Here is a 22,214-nt window from a genome sequence, read left to right as displayed (position 1 = left end):
CCGCGCCTGGCGCCAGACCTGAGCTCCTGGGGGCCCCCGCAGGGGTTGGCGGGGGTCCAGGACCCCGGGTCCGGAGGCGCTCCCGGGCTGTGGCGGCGCACGTCCCTCAGTGGCCAGCCCGCGGGGATCCTCAGGCCGGGCCTGTCCCTGGCGCAGCAGGACCCGCCAAGTCGCCCTCTCCAGCAGCTCAGGAGGTCGCTGCACAAGGCCCCCCACCTGCAGGAATCCCGGGGGACACGAGGAGCCAGGCCCCCCGTGTGAGAGGCCAACGCGGACTCCATCGAGGCTCCACTAGGAATGGACCCAGACCCAGCTTCTGCTGCTTTTCCTTTTTGCTTGTCCTGGCTGGGACCTCACGTGGAAGGCGGCCGTGGGGGAAGGAGGTCCTCCCTGTGCAGCTCTTCCGTCCAGTCTGGGCCGGCCCTGGCTGCGAGCTGTACCAGGAGCCCGGAGAGCAGGCCTCCTCCCAGACGCAGAGTGTCCACTCGATCTCAGGTCCACCCAGATAGTGGGCCGAGGCACCAGGGGAGCACGGAGGCATTTGCTAACTGGGACCCAGTGTTTTGAGGGGGTGTGAATCAAATGATTATTTCTCCCGGCCTCATTACTCTAGTTCATGGAATTACTCCCTTGCATGAAGGGGAGACATTTCTGGATCCCTAATTTGGGGCATAGTATTATTAACTAGGGCAAAAGTAAAATAGTTCCTTCATTAAAATTTATAAATTTCAAACATTTACCACAAACTGTATGTAGTGAGAGCAGCTCAATTTCTGTGCATGCCTCTCCTTGTGACCCTGACCAGCAGGAGGTGGGGCCCCACACAGGCAGCGGGAGTGGGTGAAGAAGGACAACTTGGATACCATCCAGCAGCCCCTCGGTTCACACACAGATGACTGAAATCATGAGGAAGTAGCCCAAAGTGTTCATGTATTGCTCTGGGGGTAGGAGAGGGCCAGCCCCTGCTGTGGGACTGCCTAGTCCTGGGGTCCTGAGGACATCCGTGCCCTGAGAAGCTCTCCAGCCGTGTCCCTGCTTGGGCAGCAGGTCGGGAAGTGACCAGCCCTCTGATAACCCGGCTGATCCCCTCGCCAGCTGATATGGTCAAGTGTGACCTTGCTGAGGGCCCTTCTGTGTTTTGAGGAAGAGAGAAAAAGCTGGGGAACGAAAAAGAGAGGCCTGGGGTTCAGCAGCGGTCCAAGTCCTCTTACACAGCCTCGCCCATACAGAAAGGGAAAGAGCAGGGCTAGGTCCCAGTGCCCTTTCTAAGCCTCATGCTGGACTGGGGCAGGTGACCTCTCCTTGGACCCTCGGTTGTCAAATCTGTAAAGGCAACTAGCTCAGGGCCTACCTTCTCCGCTGTGAGTGATGACAGTACAGCTCTTGGGGACTATGGTGGGTCTTACTTGCTGGCGGACAGTGGTGGTCGCTGTCTCCGTTGCCTGTGTGGCCATCAGCACACTGCTGATCTCTGAGCATTCAGTGGCCAATTGCTCTGATCCCAGACACAAGAACCCAGCCGGGAGCTGGTGGGACAGTGTGAAAAGCGAAGAAGGATGGGCAAGGAGAGGGGTTCTCCACTTCTCAAGAAGCAGAGCCGTGGAGAAACCCCAAAGGCTGACAAAGGCAGAAAGCAGCCAGGAGAGCAGGGGTGAGGAGTGCAGAACCTGGAAGGGTGAGTCCATGGAGAGCGGGGGTGAAAATGGGGCTTAGAAGGGTGGGTCCACGGAGAGCAGGGATGAGGAGTACAGGGCCCAGAAAGGTGAGTCCATGGAGACTAGAGGTGAGGAGTGCAGGGCCTAGAAAGATGGGTCCATGGAGAGCAGGGATGAGGAGTGCAGGGCCCAGAAGGGTGAGTCCAGGCAAGTTGGTTGGCTTGCACTGCTTCATACTTTCTTCATTTCAGTGTTAATCCTGTGATGAAATATTCTAGAAGTCATAGAGTGTTCTGGAAGCCTGACTAGGAGATGGTCTTGGGCAAGGGCTTATAAGGAGTTGTCTTTCTTGTTGTGGAGAAACTACCAGTGGGACCCTTGAACCTCTAAGGCAAATCCCCCGCAGTTGTGCAGGAATCTTCTGGACTACAGACCCTGGCGCACAGAACAGCTGGCCGGGCTCTGGGAAGCCCTAGCTGTGTCCCTGCGGCCCCTTGCTCCCGCTCTGCTTCTGTCTTTGGACAACGGAGCGTCCCGTTGTCCAGACGGACCGACACCATGAGGTGCCTGCTTGCTGGCGTGGGCTCTGTGTTTTGGTCTGTTCGTTGGATTTCAGAGCTCTGCACGGATTCTCAGAGGAGACGAGTTCTCCGTTTTCTTCTGCTGCTTATTTTTCATGCTGCCTTTCACGGTGTTTTTAATCCGTCGACGCATTTTTCTCCTCTACACTGTGCCCCGTATTCTCAACACCATCTATTGACTCCCCTCCCCAGCTTGAGGCTCCCCTTCCGGCATGAGCACAGGGATTTAGAAAGCTCTTTCCAGAAGCTCTGTTCTGTTGCCTTGGTTTCTGTGTTGTGGGGGCCCCACACTCTTCCAACTGCTGGACCTTTGGAGTCATGTGCCTCAGTGACCAGCAGGGTGAACTCCCGTGCCTGCTTCTTTTAAGAATTGTCTTAGTGGCTCATACAAGTTTATTTGTCCATCCAAATTATAGAATGAGTTTGTCCCATTGCTAAAAATTTCCCTGGAAGTTTTGTTTGGGGCGCGTTAAATGTCTAGTTTCCTAAGAGGGTGTTGTAGGGGTACCTGGAGTTTGCTTTAGTGTGGCGTGCTGAGGCACACAGACAAGGACATGGCACGAAGGATGAAATCTTGCTCACGGTTCCCTAGGAACAGCAGGCCTGCTTGCCATGGGGCTTGGGAAGCTCCAGGCTCTGTCAGGAGGCAGTGGGAGCGGGTGGAAAATGTAGCAAGACCCTTTACTGTGGTTCCCACAGGAGGAGCAGAGGAAGCCGGGCAACCCGGCTTAGAATTGGTCAGTGTGAGTAATTCCAGTGGCTGGTGGGGTGTGGGGCTGTACCTGGTTGTCCAGCACCTGCCCTGGGTTGATTAGGGCTGGTGGGCAGTGGCCACAGAGAGGAGGGGTGGGAGTGGGCTCTGGATGGCTGCTTTGCACATGAAAGGTGAGTTAGCTAGTTCTGGGAAGGGCCATCCCTACAGGGTCTGCAGGCCCCAGGTGTCAAAGGTCAGAATGAAAAGACTTGCTTAGGGCAGAGTCAGAGCACTGTAGCCAGAGGGACCCTCCCACAGGTCAGCAGGTCGGGGCTCGCTGGCAACACCCACCCCATCAGTGAGCAAGCCGGAGCCCCTTGTCCTACCCTTCCAGCTTGTCCTCCCCACGCGGCCTCCCAACCCTGCCGGCAGGTGGCCTTAGGTCTCTATCATCTGCTGTTCCCTTTGCCTGGACATCTGCATTTCTGCCTCCTCACTTCCTTCAAATTTGAACCAAACGTCAGACTGGTAAGACCTGGGGGTCCTGTTACCCTCTCCCCTTGGTGTATGTGTGGCTCTCAGGGCACCTGTGCATTCCACATGCATTCAGCGTGAAGTTTAATTTGTTTGGAACAGAACAGTTTCCAAGACGCCTTCTGTGAGTGGAATAGGGCCATTTTATAGATGTGGAAATTGAGGCATGAGAAACCGACCGGACCAAGATTACCGCCAGGGCCGCTAAAGGCTCTGGCCTCATTTCCAGGGGTCTTTCTCTCCGCTCACAGATCAGGACTCCTGATGGACGTCGTCCCGTGGTCACCCATTTCTGCAGGCCGCCCTCCACAGAGCGTCCTATTTTTACAGCACTTGGGTTCCAGATAAAACCACTTCCCTCAGATATGCAGACGTTTGACATCAAACAAGGATCTAAATACTGACGGTATTTTATACTTTATGCGTGGATTTCAACTATCATGAAAGTACGGGTTTCAGGGGCCCCAGAGATGGAAAACCTCATCATCACGAGGCCTCTCTCAGCTCTGTCGTCTGCTCCACTTCCCTCGACATGAGAAACGTGATCCTCGGTGTAAAACGGGGTCTTCATCAACGTTTAAGAGAGTTTTGGAATTCTGAGGCACGGAAGCGTTTGCTTAGTACTTGAGGGGGCCGCTCTCTGCCCCCTCCGCTCCCTCCCTCTCCCCTCCCTCCCTCCTTCCCCGCCCCTCCCTGTCTGGCTGGCAGCAGGCTCCTTGGCAGAGCCTCTCACAGGGCTGGGTGGTACTCCCTGGCTCGCTCGCCCTCCCAGGTGAGCGTGCATAGCAGGTGTGGATGGGGAGGGCAGTGGCGCAGCTGGTGCCGGGCTTTCACCTGCATGCTCACCTGTGCGTGATTGCAGACCCGTGTCTGCCCACACACCTGCCCCCCACCCCACTGCACGGGAACCCCACTGCAGACTCGTGGCCACACATTCACCTGCCCCTCTTCCCATCAGGTCACACGTGCACTGATGCCCCAGCTGTGGTGGCCCACGACCCGGGGGCTTTGCTCTACACAAATGCTTTAGCAAACGGGGAAGCCAGTCGGAGCGAGAGCGCTTGGTCCCCGGTAACAGACGCTGGGAATCACCTGATCTGGCCTGTTCACTTCAGGATATTGGTCACAAGAGGGCCCTTGTACATATTTTCAACCCTTGAATTGATGAGGCCAAGGACTCTGACTGGGTCAGGGGCCGTTTATAAGCTCCTTGACTTTAAAGCCTCCGTGGAGAGGGTGTAGCCCTTAGAACAAGGAGCAGGAGGCTAGCGTCTGTGTTTGGGGAAGGACATACTAGGTGTGTGGTCCTTGACCCCTGGCATGTTGGTGTACTTAAAACTGAAATGGTATATACTTCGTTCATCTTATGTTTTTAGGGCGATCCCCATAGAGAACACGTACTGATCACCCAGAATGAGCCTGATTCCTTGTGCAGTGGCATTCTTCGAGTTGAAAATGAAGTATTTGCTGACGTTCTGCTCAGTTGGGTCAGTCCCCTCCAACACGGCCACATGTCCGACTTCAGCGGCCTCAGCGGTCCTTCCAGACAGAACTTCACGTAGGTAACGTGTTCTGATGGTGTTTTCAGCCATTTTCCTGTCCCCTGTGCTCGGAATTCCCAGGACTGCCCTGGAGAGCTACTTGTAACCAGCTCCGTTCTCGGGGCGAGCTGGCGCAGGCCACAGTTTTCTCCACCTCGTGAGTTACATCCCGTGGCGTGAGAAGGCAGTGGACTGGAGCCACGGGCACGGGTTCTGCGTGACCCTGGGAGGGGCTCTGCTCCTCTCTGCCTCCCGTTCCCTCCTTGGCTGTAAAGTGGGGTAAGGTTGAACCCGTCAGGAGGGTTTTCGTAGGGGTGGGAGAGTGAATGCGGGTGGGGTGCCCAGGATGGGGTCTGGTCCCCGGCGAGTGCTCGCTGAGCGCAAGCTACCTTAGTGAGTGCCTGGCATTCACTGCTGGAACTGGCAGCCTTCCCACCAACGGGGGTCTGGGGGTGGGCAAGCGCGTCTCCCTGAATTCTCAGCAGTCTGCGTCAGACAAGCCTGGGTACAAAGGAAGCGTGGATTCTTTCACGAAGGTTAGGGAACTGGTCTTGCTGCTCGGAGAACTGGAGCCTGGATTGCAGGTGGGGTTTTGTGGAAAGCTGGTGGTGGTTCCAGCTGCCGACTAGGTTCCAGAGGGAAGGGCGCTGCTGACTCCGTGAATTCCACTGCAAGTCCAGGCGCGGGTGTTCCCAATCCCTGAGGACGAGACCAAGCACCCTGCGTTGGGCAGTTCGCCGCCTCTCTTTGAACAAACGGTTTCTTCCACATTCACAGATGGTTGTGTAGGTCCAGCCAGGATGGCGTGTCCTCCGCGCTCCTTGTGACTCTGTGAGTTTGTTACCAGTTACAACACACATCCATTTCTCTGGACACACACCCTGGCATGTGCGTGCCATGCGGTGACTTAAATGTGTAAGCGTGCCGACAGGTGAGGGCCCCCGGGGGGTGCTTGTGTGTTGGGGTGGGGGTCAGGCCCCCTCATTCACCGACGGGGACTTGGGACTATTCTTTCCCCTTCTCAGCCTGGGTTTTGTCATCTACAGAAAGGGGTTAATGAGACAGCCTCTCCCACGGTCACCGTGAATGGCATTTTTGTCGTGGGTGTTCGCCGAGCGGGGCTGCGGGAAGCTCTGGATAGACTTTGGCTGTTGGTGTCGGCACGGGAAACGCGAGCCCCTTGCCCTCCCCTGAACACAGCATTCTGGCATTTCTTATTCACTGTGCCCACAGGGCGCCTTGCCAGCCTCTTCATAAAGCTGCTACTCAGAGGCAGAGTGCGTCCTCCTGGTCGGTGTCACGTCTCCAGAGCGAGGCTTCGTCTCATCAGGAAATGCGAACTCACCCATCCCGCTGCCAGGGGACAGTTAGCCAAGCAGATGCGGGAGGCATTCAGTTCTGGGCTCGAATTCCATCCCCCACTCCCTGGGGTCTGTGGGGCTGGTTACCTCCCAACCTGGTTTCTTCCTTCATCGTCGTCAGATGAAAGTGACTGAGCGAGTGGTCCTGGGCTCGCCTCCCGAGGAGGTAAGCTGGGGCGGGCGGGGGTGTAGGAGTCTCTGATGCAGACCCCAGGGGCCCAGGCTTTGCCCGGTAAACCAGTGGACGTCACATCAAACTTCAACAGGCAGTGAGATCTGAGGAAACTGTCTTTTCATCTTTAAAAAAGAAATCTGGGGAAATGCGGGACGTAGCCAAGCAGCGTCTCTTGAGGTGAACTCGTCAAGTGTTCCCGTGTTGCTTCTTGATCTGGAGTGTTCCTGTGAGGCCTCGAGGGCCCTACATGAGATTGTGTAAGGCAGCTGGCTCATTGCAGGCATCCGGTGGGGTCGGCCCCCCGGGGACCCTTCACAGACATGCCTCCCACTTCAGTAAGAGCTCAAGAAGAACTCGAGCCTGGTTCCTAGCCGGCGGGACGGTGACGGGGGTCCAGGTCCCCCACGCACACACAGCTGGGCACACCTGTGCGGCCTTGTGATTTCTGCACACACTTTGTGCTTAACCAGCATGAAATGTGAAGCTGGGAAACCGGGACGAGGTTGTGCAGTAAATTCACATGCCCCTGATGGACGGCAGGCGTGTGCTTGTCGGGGACCCGGTTTTCAGGGTTAGGGCTCAGCGGGACTGCTGCCTGGGGGCCCGGAAGGGCTGGGTCCAGGGTGGGGCCTCCTGTTACCGGGCCCCGGAGGAGCACGGTTTCTGCTCAACCAAGTGTCATCACGTCATCCGAAGTCTAGGGTAGAGATTCAGCCTGACAGCGTGAGGCCAGGCGTTCTCAGAGGGCGTGTGCAGAAACGACTCCCCTTAGAATCGCCTTCCACCTTAAGATGGAAAACTCTTGGTACGGTCTGCGGCCAGACAGACTTGCACAGTTAAATCTGTAACATTTTGTAACTATTGCTTCTCTTTTCGTCGGTCCCTCAAGCTGTACGTAACAGGCTCCTTATGCTTCTGCTTAAACCTTTTCCTCAGAATCCTTTTATTTACTTATGTTTTTAGCTCAGTAGTAAGGATGCTTTCTAACAACAGGAGATGCAGAAATAATAAAATCTGTAGACATGTTATTGTTGATGACATTGGTTGATGTTGCAAATTCTTGCTTGATTGTTCCCCAAACGGTTTCCCCTCACGGGACAGGCTGCACCAGGCTCCCTGGGGACCTGCTGGCCTCACCCACAGGCTCTGGGGACATCGCCCTGATGGCTTTTCCACCAAGGTCCGAGGTGGCTTGCCTGTGGGGAGAGGCACGGCAGGGGAGGTGACGATGGGTGGCAGCCTTGGGAAGCCTGGGTCAGGACAGTCTGGTCGTGGTCAGGGGCCAGCGTGCGAGGAGCACATGGGGGGGCCCTGGAGTCCATCCTGTCATGGTTCAGCCAGAGGTCGACCAGAGCTGGCCCTGCCAGTGACCCCTTCTCTGGTTCCACGAGTTAGCCCGACACCTCCCACCAGGGGCTGCGCGGTGGGGCCCCAACCCTGGCTTGTCCCACTTGTCTCTCCAGTGTGCGATCTGAGCGGGCTCCCCCATAGCAAGCTGCAAGGGAGCCAGCCTGTACTTGGCCACCCCTGGGAGGAACCTGCCGGGGAATCTGCCCACTGGGGTCCCAACAGGACCAAGGCCAGGGCTGTTCTCAGAGCCACCCCCCACCACCTGCCCCGTCCACTCCTCCAGAAGCACCTCCCTGATGAGCCGTCTGCCTTCCACGCACAGACACCCCCAGTCTACCACTGGGGAGTTTGCTTTCACCACCAGGTGCCTCTGCTTGAGGAAACGGCTAAGAGTCACAGCAGCGTCCTTTTTGAATCAGGGCCGACACGTGGCCGGTGTGCAGGCCTTGTGCTGTCCCCTCAGGCCTGTGGTGGGCTGTGGCCGGAAGGAACAAATCCTGGGGTTCCTTGCTCCGGTCTCTGGATACTCATTGTCCGTGTGACACTGTCCGGCCGTCAGCCTCCTCTGCGGGAGGGTCAGCCCCCCAGGGATGGGGGGCCTTATTTATTCTGTTTACTGACACGTTCTAGCACTTTCTAGCAGTACCTGGGAGATGCTCGGTAAGGATCTGCGGATCAAAGAGTTAAAAAATGAATGAGTCAGTCTGTGGAGCTGAGAGCTTTGGTGCTGGTTGTACTGTCTTACGTATATTTTACCCCAGTAAGAGAGCCCCACAAACGAATGAGTGATTAAATGTAGAAAGTGTAATTCTAAAGTTAAAAAAACAGAGGTTATCTTAGTGACTTTGGGATAGAGAAGGATTTCCCATGAAGCCCACTAAAAGCACAAATCATACAGAAAACTTTTGATACATGTCAATCAGACAACACTGGAAAAGTCTTACTGTAAACCACTGATAAAACAAGCCACAAATTAGGTACAAAACAGTTACAAAGAATATCATGGTGCATACAACATAAAGGACTTGTGCGTAGCTTGTAGGAAAGCAAACCACAAAATAAAGGGCCTAGGACATGAACAGGCAGTGCCCAGAAGGTGAAGCCAGCATGGCGAGAAGATGCTCGCGCTGGCTGGAGCTCGGGACAGGCGGAGACGTCGCCCCCGTGCTCCTCAGCCCTGGGGGTCTGATGAGGCCAAATGTGGGGAGCTACGTGAGGGCACAGTACGGGGAGGAGAGCAGCTCCTGGGGTGGGGGGCAGGCTGCACACATCCAGAAGTGAGATGCACGCACCCCGTGATCTGGGAATGTCCCGGAGCAATCTCACAGACGAGAAAACTTCTATTTTGGAATTCAGAGAAATTGGAAACTGTCCGTCAAGGAGGGAAGTGATAACCTGTTTGCATGGTCACCTGCAGAGCTCCGAACGTAGTCACCTTCACAACTGAGAGCTAAGGCACCACCGCTGGTAGCGCCAAGACGCAGGCCGGGAGCCGCCGCTGAATGCGGATTTGTTTCAGAAGCACAGAGATACTCACAGTGGAAGACCTGGGGAAGCAGAGTAGACGGGCTTTGACGAGCAAGGATGGGGGCTCAGCGCTCAGAAGGCTTCAGCGGTGCTGGCAAGCAAGGCCAGTGTGTCTGGGAGCAGGACGAGGGGGCTGGGCAGGGACGCAGGCGTGCTGGCCTCACTGGCAGCCAGGGTCTGCTTGGAAATGCAGGCTGGGACCGGGGGCCAGGCGAAGAGCGGGTGGTGCTGAGAACGTCCACGAGGCCCTGCTTACAAACTGGAAGTTTATGTGTTTAGTTTTATTTTTTTTTTTATAATGACTATGGCTTTTATATGTTTGATTTCAGCTTTCCGATTTTATTTTACGTTTGAGGCTGGAACTATTATTCTAATAAGAAGTTGTTTTACTGCTCATGGAATTTACATGAATCTGGTTTCAGACGCAGCTCTGCGGGCGAGCCCTTGGGTTTTGGGAGTAAAGTTAAAGAGAATTGGCATCCCATCTGCCCGCTGTGCTTCTGGCAACGTCGGTGCCCCTGTGGGAGCCAGTCTTTCACGGGCTTACGATGTCAGCAAAGGGATTATTCCAGGCTGACGCTTGGCACAGACCGTTCTCAGCCAAATGCGTTTTTGAAAGGTAGGATTTGATCTCAATTATTCCACTCAACTTCATTAAAGGAGGGTAAGAGAAAAAAGAATTTATCCTAGCTTCTGATTCTATAATAATTTCATTTTAAATCTAAATGCCATGACCCTGGCGGGCAGCGGGCTTTCAGCATGGACCGACATTTTGGCTGCTTTGGAAAAAGAAACCTCATTCACACGAGTCAGAGTTTTATGAACGGCCGCCCCACTTTCCCGCCGTGGCTGTGCTGTGATGTTGACCCAACACGACACACAGATCCCTCTGTCCCCGCTGGATGCTGGCCAGGCGTCTTCGGTCTATGGAGCAAGATCACTCAGCACTGGAAAACTCAAGGCACAAAAAACCTCTGTTCCATTGAGGGCAGGCTTGGAACAGAAAGGGTCCCTGCCCCGCCAGGCTGCGGGTGACGAACCGCAGACGGGCGCCGGACAGAGGAAGTTCTTTAATAAGGCCATCCCGGCGGGCGGGGCGGAGCCGGGTGCCAACTCTGGTTCAATGGGTGAACCTGGAGGAAACCCCATCCCTCGACTGTCTCCGGCACTTGGAGTCCAGCGGTCCCTTGTGGCTGCCTCTTCTTCGCTTCCTAGACCCCATGCATCCTGGTTCTGGGATTCGGGGGAGTGGGCGTTGGTTGGCACTCTCCTGCTGTCAGTGCGAAGACAGCCCACACACTCAGAACCAAGAGCTCGGTTCCGGGAAGGAGACATGTTCTGATGTCCATCTATGGCACTGTTGTGTTTAGTTCTCAGTCCTGGCTTTTTGGCTTTGAACCCTGAGCTGTTTGGATGGCTCCCCAAAAGGAAGGGGGGATCCCTGATGTCCAGTGCCCCAGGGGAAAGTGTGTCCAGGGAGACCTCTGCTGGGCCGGGACACTGGAGCACCCCACTGGGGAGGGGAGGCCCTGCCCTGCGCAGTGTGAAATAGTCTGACCCCTGACCCCTGACCCCGGACAAGTGGAATGCACCAAGTCACAGGTGCAGCCTGGGAAGGAGGACCCTTCCTGGCATGCAGGGCATGCAGGCTGCCCCGGGGGGCCACATGACCCAGCTGGGCTGTGGGACAAGCCTTGGTAGTGACAGGAGCCTAGGGCGGCCCCTGGCAGGCGGGGGAGCCAGTGGGGGCTACTTTGAATATTCCAGGTACCGGCAGCAACCTGGAAGCCATTAGCCTCCACCTTGGGGAGAAGCCCCGGGCAGCCTTTCCTGCTGAGGGTAGGGGACTTGCGGTCAGGCCCTGGGACTGGTGTTTCAGTGCATCTTTAGACATTTACTCTTGCCGGTGTGGTGGGATCTTTTGAAGGTGGCTCGTTGTTCACATAAATGCACTGAGGTCCCCATTTCAGAAATCAGCAGGGCAGCAGGAGAGAAGGGGGCACATGTCCTCCCCCTCTTCTCGGGCACAATTGGCAAAGCAACTCTTGGCCCAGACCCCAGGGGCAGAAACGGGGCTGAAATCATGCTGGGGGTGGTCCCAGGGTCTCAGCCTTGCGGGCCTCCTCTCTGCAGCCGTTCCCCCCGGGTGCTCTCCCGCCCCAGCCCACCCGCCTCCTCTCACCAGCCAGACGGACGCAGTCCTCAGACTTCCATGCCTCTGGCCTGGGACGTGGGGGCGTCCGGAGGGCTCGTGAAATGACTCCCCCACCCTTGTGCGTAGGGCTCTCCACTCCCACCGCTGTGTCCCGATAAGCCCCACCCACACACAGATAAAATGGGGGTGTGGCATGGGCAGGTCTGGGCAGAGGCTGCATGGTGGGGAGCAGAGGGCGCTGTCCAGACGGTGGCCTGCCTGGGGCTTTGTAAGGACTCCTGCTCTCCCATGGGGCAGAGGGCCACACCGAGCCAATGCTCGCACAGGAGGCCTAGTGCTGCCACGCGGGCCCTCCCGTGTGTGTGTGTGTGCGCGCGCGCGCGCGCACGTGTCTGGAGGCAGGGGGTAGCAGGGTCAACCCAGTAGCACCAGGTAGGGAAAGGGTGAGAGATTCTGGAGGCGGGGTCTGCCCGGCAAACAGAGATTTTGCAGACTCAGCTGTGTGAGACGCTCGTGTGGGGCAGCCGGGGTCTGGGGTGCGAGTCAGTCTGCACTTGACGGAGGGGGGCCTGCGGCTCCTCAGCCTCCCCCGGTGTGGGGTGACGGGTTTTGTTCCCCAGCCCCGACGCACACACAGGTTTTAACCACATTTTTGTTGAAGGCCCCCCCGCCCCAGAAGGCAGGTGCTTGCCTGTGACTCCTGTCCCCACCCTTCCTTCCCTGTAGAGGGGCGCTTTACTCTGTGGCCTCTCGGCACGTAAAGATTTTGACCATAATACAGATGAATTTGGAAATGATTCTTCTACTGAAATTAGCCTTTTTTGGTCTTGCACTGCTCCCCTTACGACCATGTGTGGACAGCGAGGCCGTGCCCCCCGTTGCCTTGCCTTCTGCACATCTCCACAGGTCCAGTTACACAGCGCGGAGGACCGCGGCTCACAGGGTGGGGGTGTGCCCAGAGACCCCGCCCCCAACCCTGTCTGTGCGGACCTGTCTCCAGGGGCTTCGTGGGGAGGTGAGGCCAAGCGGCCGAGAAGTGCTGCTGGGACGCCACTGGGCAGGTTCCCCCACCCAGGCAGGACCGGTCCCCCTCTGCAGCCAGCTGCTCGCGGGGTTACACGCTCTGCTAGTATTTACCCGGCTGTCGAATCTTAGATTCCGTCCTGAAAACGTCTCTTGAGTGTCCCCTGCACGACAGCAGGTCAGGTTTGCCCGGATTCCTGGCACACCTGTGGTTTTCCGCACATTCCTCCTGCCCTCCCGTCACTCTCCCCTCAGAGGGGCCCATGGGCTCGGCCTCTTGGAGGCAGAGGGAACCCAGGCAGAGGCTAAGAGCTGGTCTATGTGGCATCATATGTGGAAAAGACAAGTGTCAGTTAACCAGCCCGCTGTTGAGGATGAACTAGGAAGGTGAGCTCCCTTGCCTGTGTCTTTATAAGGGAATGAAGCCAGTTACAGGATAGTCAGGTCACTCCAGGGACACGGTCAAGGTCTAGGTGATTTAGGGCCCTGGGGATTCACACATGGGAAGAGGTCTGGGTTGTAGCCAGACACCAAGCTGGTGGAAGAGGGTTACTTTACTTCCCAGGTCTACCAGGGGCTGGTCATGGGGGCAGAATGACTAATGGAGGCAGAGCAGACAAGGACCCTGTCCCGTCCCCTCGGCCCCAGCACAGCCTCCCCAGCGATCTATAGATGGCACGAGCTTGCAGTCTGCTTCCTGGCACGGTTTACGAAGAAGAGGGAGGCCCAGAGAGGTGGCTGTCCCCGGGCGTGTGGGGGCGCTGGATTCCGAGGGGTCACCTGGCAGACCACAGCCTTACGTCCAGTCCCACTTCACTCCCAGATCTACCTGTTCCAGATCAAGGACAGTGCTGACCGAAAAACTGGTGACAAGCTCCCTAACAAAACCCGATGGTAAGGAGTCTGTTTTTCCACGTGCTGCCCGCTGGCTGGGGGCAGCAGGAGAGCCTGGCGGGGCACAGGGGGGATCATCCTGCCGCCTGCTATGGGCCTCTCTGATCCTGATCACCTGTGTGCCGTGACCTCCGAGGGCTGCCAGGGAATGTCTTCCTCACGTGCACAGTGAGCCGATTCCATGCCGGACGTGTGTCCCTGGCTGTCCACGGGGTTAGTGGAGGGTGCTGCTACCCCCTACCCAGAACCCCTTACCAGGCCCATATACATTGCTGGTGGAGGGGACCACATGTCTCTGGAGGTGCCTGGAAGGTCATGTTCCCCCCAACTCAGGGCAGAGTGTGTTGGGGTAGAAAGGCCTGGGCACCTGGCCTCTGCCAGGACCACCTCTGGGGTACACGCAGAGCTCCCGTGGGATCAGGTGGACATTGGACTTCTCCAGCCCTGTCCCTGCCCTATCCGGCTCCCCCCACTGCCCTCAGGCTGCTTCTGACTTCTCTCCCTCAGTAACTGTCAGAATCTTCAGCCCAGAAGGGAGGGTCTGATACAGGTGTGACCTGGTCTGGGTGGGCTTCCCCGAGGAGGAGGTTGCTGCTGTGAGGTTGGAACAATGACAAGGTAGTCACATGACTCAGGGATGGGCACCAAGGGAAGAGCATGTGCAAAGGCCCCGCGCCCAGTAAGAAGCTGGCAGTAAGAGCGACGGAGAAGTAAACAGAAAACCATTATCACGAAATGCTGTGTAATCCTTTAAAACTATGCGTCTGTGGAACATTTATGACGTAGATAATTTTTAAAAAAGATTTTATGTATTTATTTGAGACAGAGAGAGCACAAGCAAGGGGAGGAGGGGCAGAGGGAGAGGGAGGGAGCCTGATGTGGGGCTCAATCCCAGGACCCTGAGATCATGACCTGAGCTGAACGCAGATGCTTCACCGACGGAGCCACCCAGGTGCCCCAATATAGACGATTCTTTTTTTTTTTTAAAGATTTTATTTATTTATTTGACAGAGAGAGAGAGACAGCCAGCGAGAGAGGGAACACAAGCAGGGGGAGTGGGAGAGGAAGAAGCAGGCTCATAGCAGAGGAGCCTGATGTGGGGCTCGATCCCATAACGCCGGGATCACGCCCTGAGCTGAAGGCAGACGCTCAACTGCTGTGCCACCCAGGCGCCCCCAATATAGACAATTCTTAAGAAGATATTATGTCGAGGGAGGTTAAGATGGCGGAGGAGTAGGGACCCCTTTTTCAGCCGGTCCCCTGAGTTGAGCTGGATAGGTACCAGACCAGCAGGAATATCCACGGAATCAGCCTGAGACGCAGGAAGATACATCTGGATCTCTACAAATGAACATCTCCAGCGCTGAGTATCGAGGTACGAAGCGGGGAGCCGTGAAACCGCGCACAGATATCGGAAGCTAAACAGAAGGGGGAGGGAGCCGCCGTGTCAGGGCGCCGGGAAGCGGTAGCCACCTGCAAGGGGGAGCGGACAGACCGCGGACCCGCACGCTTGAGACAGCAGGCTGAGAAGGGAGCTCCGGGAGCGCACGCGGGACGGCTGGCGGTTGGCGGGCCACCTGCACGGGGGAGCAGGCGGACTCGCGGACGGCACCCGCGAGACAACAGACTTAGAACGCGAGCTCCAGGAGCGCGCGCGCAGGGCGGCTGGCGGGCCACCTGCACCGGGGAGCGGGCGGACCGCGGACCCGCACTCTGGAAACGGCAGACTGAGTCCGTGAGCCGGGAGCGTGCACCACCAAGCATCTCACGGAGCTCCGGAGCTCCGGTGTGCTCACTGGATCGAGGCTGAGACCGGGAGCTCCGGGAGCGTCCGCGGGGCGGCTGGCGGCTGGAGGGCCACCTGCACGGGGGAGCAGGCGGACTCGCGGTCAGCACCCGTGAGACACCAGACTGAGACGGGGAGCTCCGGGAGCCCGCGCGGGGCGGCTGGCGGCGGGCGGGGTTGGAAACACAAAGGACAGAGACGTGCCGGCCCTGGAAGTGAGGGCTGGGACGCCGGGTGTGGGGCGCACAGCCCGGGATGCTGCAGGGTTGAGCAGCACCAACAGAAACAGAGTTAAAGTGGCCAGAACATCAGTGGAGAACGATCCGCGATCCCTCTGTTCTGAGACAGAGGCTGAATTTCAGCCGCTGCTGCTCTCTCAGAAGAGGCATAGCAAACCGCCAGGGAAAGCCGCCAGAGAACAAAAGCCCGGAAATACCGGCTCACAGGGTGCCCATCCCCATCCCCCCTCGCAAGGGACACAGAGACTCTACCCAAACAGGGTTTTCTGAGTACCGGCAGGCAGGCCCCTCCCCCAGAAGGCAGGCTGAAAAATCAAGAAGCCCACAACCCGGAGCGCCTGAGTGGCGCAGTCACCAAGCACCTGTCTTCGGATTAGGGTGTGATCACAACGCTCCGTAAGGAGTCCTTCATCGGGCTTCTCCACCGGGAACCTGCTTCTTCCTCTCCCACTCCTCTGCTTGGGTTCCCTTTCTTGCTGACTGTCTCTCTCTCTCTCAAATAAATAAATAAACTCTTTAAGGAAGAAGCCCACATCCCTAAGATCTCTATAAAACAAGGGCGCACGGCCTGGGTCCCAGTCAACACTTGGGCTCTGGACAACCCTGCAATCTCTCTTCATCAGAATGACGAGAAGGAGAAGTCCCCCCCAGCAAAGAAAAGATAATGAGTCTGTGGCCTCTGCCACAGAATTGGCCTCGGCCACAGAATTAATACATACGGATGTATCCCAATTATCAGAAATGGAATTCAGAGCAACAATGGTCAAGATGATGAGTAAACTTGAAAAAAGCATCAGAGAAAGCGTTGCTGAGAATATAGAATCCCTAAGGGCAGAAATGAGAGCGAATCTGACAGAAATTAAAAACTCAGTGGGCCAAATACAGTCAAAACTAGAGGCTCTGACGGCCAGGGTCACCGAGGCAGAGGAACGCGTTAGCGAATTGGAGGATGGGTTAGTAGAAGAAAAAACGAAAATAGAAGCTGGTCTTAAAAAAATCCACGCCCACGAATGTAGATTACGGGAGATTACTGACTCTATGAAACGATCCAATGTCAGAATCATCGGCATCCCTGAAGGGGTGGAGAAAAACAGAGGTCTAGAAGAGATATTTGAACAAATTGTAGCTGAAAACTTCCCTAATCTAGCAAGGGAAACAAGCATTCGTGTCCAAGAGGCAGAGAGGACCCCATCCAAGCTCAACCAGGACAAACCTACGCCACGGCATGTCATAGTGCAATTCGCAAATATTAGATCCAAGGATACAGTATTGAAAGCGGCCAGGGCAAAGAAATTTCTCACGTACCAAGGCAAAGGTATCAGGATTACGTCAGACCTGTCTACAGAGACCTGGAATGAGAGAAAGGCTTGGGGGGGCATTTTTAAAGCTCTTTCAGAGAAAAACATGCAGCCAAGGATCCTTTATCCAGCAAAGCTGTCATTCAGAATTGATGGAGAAATAAAGACGTTCCAAAATCGCCAATCATTAACCAATTTCGTAACCACGAAACCAGCCCTACAGGAGATATTAAGGGGGGCTCTATAAAGGTAAAAAGGCCCCAAGAGTGATACAGAGCAGCAAGTCACAACCGATACAAAGACTTTAAAGAGAAATGGCATCATTAAAATCATATCTGTCAATAATCTCTATCAATCTAAATGGCTTAAACTCTCCCATAAAACGCCACAGGGTTGCAGATTGGATAAAAAGACATGACCCATCCATTTGCTGTCTACAAGAGACTCATTTTGAACCCAAAGATGCATTCAGACTTAGAGTAAGGGGATGGAGTACCATCTTCCACGCAAATGGACCTCAAAAGAAAGCTGGAGTAGCAATTCTCATATCAGATAGACTGGATTTTAAACTAGAGGCCATAGAGAGAGATACAGAAGGGCACTATATTATTCTTAAAGGAAGTATTCAACAAGTGGATATGACAATTATTAATATATATGCCCCCAACAGGGGAGCAGCAAGATACACAAGCCAACTCTTAACCAAAATAAAGAGACATATAGATAAGAACACAGTAATAGTAGGGGACCTCAACACCCCACTATCAGAAATAGACAGAACACCCTGGCAAAAACTAAGCAAAGAATCAAAGGCTTTGAATGCCATACTCGACGAGTTGGACCTCATAGATATATATAGAACACTACACCCCAGAACCAAAGAATACTCATTCTATTCAAATGCCCATGGAACATTCTCAAGAATAGATCATGCTCTGGGACACAAAACAGGTCTCAGCCAATACCAAAAGATTGAAATTATCCCCTGCATATTCTCAGACCACAACGCTCTGAAATTGGAACTCAACCACAAGGAAAAACCTGGAAGAAACTCAAACACTTGGAGGCTAAGAACCATCCTGCTCAAGAATGACTCGATAAACCAGGAAATCAAAAAACAAATTAAACAATTTATGGAGACCAACGAGAATGAATACACAACGGTCCAAAACCTATGGGATACTGCAAAGGCAGTCCTAAGGGGGAAATACATAGCCATCCAAGCCTCACTCAAAAGAATAGAAAAATCTAAAATGCAGTTTCTATATTCTCACCTCAAGAAACTGGAACAGCAACAGAGGGACAGGCCTAACCCACTGACAAGGAAGGAGTTGACCAAGATTAGAGCAGAAATCAATGAATTAGAGACCAGAACCACAGTAGAGCAGATCAACAGGACTAGAAGCTGGTTCTTTGAGAGAATCCATAAAATTGATAGACCACTGGCAAAACTTGTCCAAAAACAAAGAGAAAGGACTGAGATTATTAAAATTATGACTGAAAAGGGAGAGGTCACGACCAGCACCATTGAAATTGCAAGGATTATTAGAAACTTTTATCAACAGCTATATGCCAAAAAACTAAACAATCTGGAAGAGATGGAGGCCTTCCTGGAAACCTATAAACTACCAAGACTGAAACAGGAAGAAATAGATTTCTTAAATAGGCCAATTAACTATGAAGAAATTGAGTCAGTGATAAACAACCTTCCAAATAATAAAACTCCAGGCCCAGACGGTTTTCCTGGGGAATTCTACCAAACATTCAAAGAAGAAATAATACCTATTCTCCTAAAGCTATTTCAAAAAATAGAAACAGAAGGAAAGCTACCAAACTCATTCTATGAGGCTAATATTACCTTGATCCCCAAACCAGGCAAAGACCCCCTCAAAAAGGAGAATTACAGACCGATTTCTCTAATGAATATGGATGCCAAAATCCTCAACAAGATCCTTGCTAATAGAATCCAACAGTACATTAAAAGGATTATCCATCATGACCAAGTGGGATTCATACCTGGGATGCAAGCATGGTTCAACACTCGCAAATCAATCAATGTGATACATCATATCAACAAGAAAAGACTCAAGAACCATATGATCCTCTCAATTGATGCAGAAAAAGCATTTGACAAAATACAGCATCCTTTCCTGATTAAAACCCTTCAGAGTGTAGGAATAGAGGGTACATTTCTCAATCTCATAAAAGCCATCTATGAAAAGCCTACTGCAAGCATTATTCTCAATGGGGAAAAGCTGGAAGCCTTTCCCTTAAGATCAGGAACACGACAAGGATGCCCACTCTCGCCACTATTATTCAACATAGTACTAGAAGTCCTTGCAACAGCAATCAGAAGACAAAAAGGGATCAAAGGTATCCAAATCGGCAAAGAAGAAGTCAAACTGTCTCTCTTTGCAGATGACATGATACTCTATATGGAAAACCCAAAGGAATCCACTCCCAAACTATTAGAAGTTATAGAACAATTCAGGTAAGGTGGCAGGATACAAAATCAATGCCCAGAAATCAGTTGCATTTCTATACACGAATAACGAGACTGAAGAAAGAGGGCCCCGCAGAGGAGGTGCTGAGGGTGGTACCGGTTCTTACACTGAGGCCACTGCCCCTGGTGGCGGAGGACCAGCCCCCTCACCCTCGCTGATCCCGGTATCCTCAGGTGAGTTTCCCGAGTCCCTGGGTAGGTGGGTTCTCCAAGCCCCTCCTCGTGCCCCCAGTAGCCTTTGGGGACTGGAACCTGACTCCTGCAAGGAGTGCGGGAGGGCAGGTGCCCTGAGGCAGAAAGGTCAGGGAAGGAGACACCATGTGTCCTGAGCCTTGTCCCATGAAACCAAAGCTGCTGCAGGGGGCCAGGGGCCCACACTCGCTCACCACCATGGTGCCACCTTCCCAACTTAGGCGCTCACCTCGCATCGGCTCTTGGCCCGGGGCTCCTTCCCAGTGGCCATGCGGTCCTGAGTCAGCGGGGTCACACGGACTCGGGTTCTGACTCAGCGGCTGATGGACACGGCACTTGTCCAGGCTGTTGGGGGCAAAGCCAACTTGCACAGAGTTCACAAATGGGCTTGTCAACACCGAGTTGCTCCTGGGTAGTCTGGGGGCTTGGGGTCTGGAGCAGCCCAGGAAAATCGCCCCAGACTGGGGAGGAAACACACTCCCTCCAGTGCGGCCCCTGTCACGGGAACCTCTGGAGTGCCCAGTGCCTCCCCAAATGGACCACTGGCAAGGGGCGGCTCCCCGAAGGAGGTCCTCCCAGCCCACGGGCGCTGTGACTCAGATGGCAGCATTTGCGTTAAATGACTCATTGTAAAAAAGCTGCGGGAGAATACATACGTGCGTACTAAGAGTCCCGTCCATACTGTCTTACACGGAAAACACCACCAGGTACCGACGTTACTAATTTTAAAGAAGAGGTTTAAATACAACCTTTAAAGGGGATCAAGCTGTTCCATCTATTGAGTGGCTTGCAGTTTTCTCTCGGGGATGAGTCTGTGTGTTTTTCTGTGTCATTTAGTACGTGCCTCCCAGCCATCCCTGGGTGGTTTCACAACGGGGTGTTGGGAAGGAAGTTCAAGATTTGAAACAGTGCGTCCACGATTATTACTGGCTCTCACGCCTCAACGTTTAATTTTTCCCTCAGTTGTGGGGCTTAAGGGGCCCTAATTGATTTCAACTTGAAATCAACTCTAAAAAAGGAATCTCTCCCCAGAACTCACCTTCGTGAAATTTTGGGGACACTGTCCCCGAGCGCCACCGTGTGGCCGGAGAAGTAGGGGGTGAACCGCAGGCTCCGATCTCCCTCTGGGAACCTGGCCGACGGCCCAGCCTGGAGCAGAGGCTGTGATGGGGTCCCAGGGAGCTTGGACTTCGGGGTGGGGGGCGGGGCTGGTGCTCAGGATCCAGGCTGCACAGAGCCTGTTCCTCTGGGCCCGTCCCTCCCCGAAGGGCTGCCTCCCCCCGAGGGCCGAGAGCTTTCCCCGCGGGGTGACCGGGGTGTGCAGGCCGTCACCGGGGCACGGGTCCCCCGCTGGCCAGGACTCCGGGTTGGAGCGCAGTGAGTAGGGCCTCTTCAGGAACCGTCAGGAGTGAGAAGGCAGCCGGCAGACCTGTAAATAAAACTGCCCCATCTCCAGGGCCGGGGACACAGGTGGACAGGGGGCTGAGGTGCGTTTCTGCCCCGTGAGGCGGGCTACGTGCAGCGCTAGAACGAAGCCCAGGGACGGCGGTTCGTTCGGATCAAGGGGCCGTCCGCATCTCGTTTATTTCCTCGCCTGTCTCTCTCTCACGTGGCTGAAAGTGGATTTCCCGAGAAGTCATCAAACCCCACGTAGAAGGGGGCTCGCCGAAGATGGGCCTTTGAGATCTTTATTGGTTTGCTTCTCACCAGCCAGCGGCCAGAAGGACCCTGCACGCTCACTCACGTGCTCACGTGGACTCACTGCCCGGAGACCAGGTCCTGGGGGCCCCACACCCCAGCTCTGCATCCTCTCTCCTCATACCTGGGGGTCAGAATTAGTGGGGGTGGGCGTGCTGGGCCTGCACCCTCTGACACCCCCAGGCCTCCCAGTGTGGAGCCCAGAGCGTGTGAGTGTGTGCACGTGTGTGCGGACATGTGTGAGCGCATACACACGTGTGTGGGCGTGGGTGTGCACGCGTGTGTGAGTGTGCCGTGGCAGAGGGGTCAGTGCACAAAATGCAGCCGCGACAAACAGACTCGTCCCCAGCGCTGTGGCTTGGATTGTACTGCAGACCCTTGCTCTGCGAATGGGTGAGAATCCGGGTTCTCTGGGGGCTTCGGGGGGCGCTCAGGCCGCCCTTGGTGCTCCTGAACCCATCCCGGGAGCTGCTGAGCTTCTAACCACTGCCTGAACCCTAAAGTGAAAAAGAAACATGAGGACGAAAATATCTGGATTTCGGACAGACACTAAAACCTTTGACAATTCCGCAACACTGGAACAAACGGAGACAAGCTAAGGGAAGCTGGGAACCCTGTGAGCGCCGTGGCCGAGGGCGGGCAGCCTGGGTACTCACAGTGCATGTGGACAGGACCGACGCACCTTCCCTTCACGGCAGAGTGCGCCCGTAGAGTCACAGCCGCCTAGGGGGACACAGGATGCGACCTGGCTTCTGCCTCGGGAATTAGACACGCGGCAGCAGAGAGGACCTTCGGTGCTGCACGTGCTCGGACAGTTTCCACGGCTGCGGGGGAGGGTCCACACAGCTGTGCTTTCTCTGGGAGGAGTTTGGCAGAAGGACCGAAACCCTCGAAAGTGCCCACCTTTGTCCCGCGGGCTACTCCTGCCCTCAGGACGCCCTGGGAGTGGGCAGGGTGGGGACCCAGGTGCGCAGGAGGGCCCGGGACCTAAGAATGCCTCGCACTTTC

At 55.0% G+C, this 22,214-nt stretch overlaps 1 long non-coding RNA gene across 10 annotated transcripts in view; it reads left to right on the top strand.

Annotated features, from left to right (window-relative positions):
* Positions 1-7,567, top strand: part of LOC105237457 — an 8,175-nt gene extending 608 nt beyond the window's left edge. Inside the window, exons 1-4 of one of the 10 annotated variants that reach the window (XR_004624366.1) lie at positions 7-3,870; positions 4,841-5,026; positions 5,783-5,920; positions 6,239-7,567. This is a non-coding gene — a long non-coding RNA (uncharacterized LOC105237457). Of the gene's footprint in view, positions 1-6; positions 3,871-4,840 lie in introns of those variants that run through there. The other 9 variants (XR_004624362.1, XR_856054.3, XR_004624361.1 and 6 more) reach the window with 9 other exon arrangements.
* The last annotated feature ends 14,647 nt before the right edge of the window (positions 7,568-22,214 follow it).

Source organism: Ailuropoda melanoleuca, chromosome 3 (assembly GCF_002007445.2).
Source record: "Ailuropoda melanoleuca isolate Jingjing chromosome 3, ASM200744v2, whole genome shotgun sequence".
In the NCBI taxonomy this organism is placed as follows: domain Eukaryota; kingdom Metazoa; phylum Chordata; class Mammalia; order Carnivora; family Ursidae; genus Ailuropoda; species Ailuropoda melanoleuca.
The sequence above is the reverse complement of the archived record's forward strand: the minus strand, read 5'-3'. Positions and strand labels throughout refer to the sequence as shown.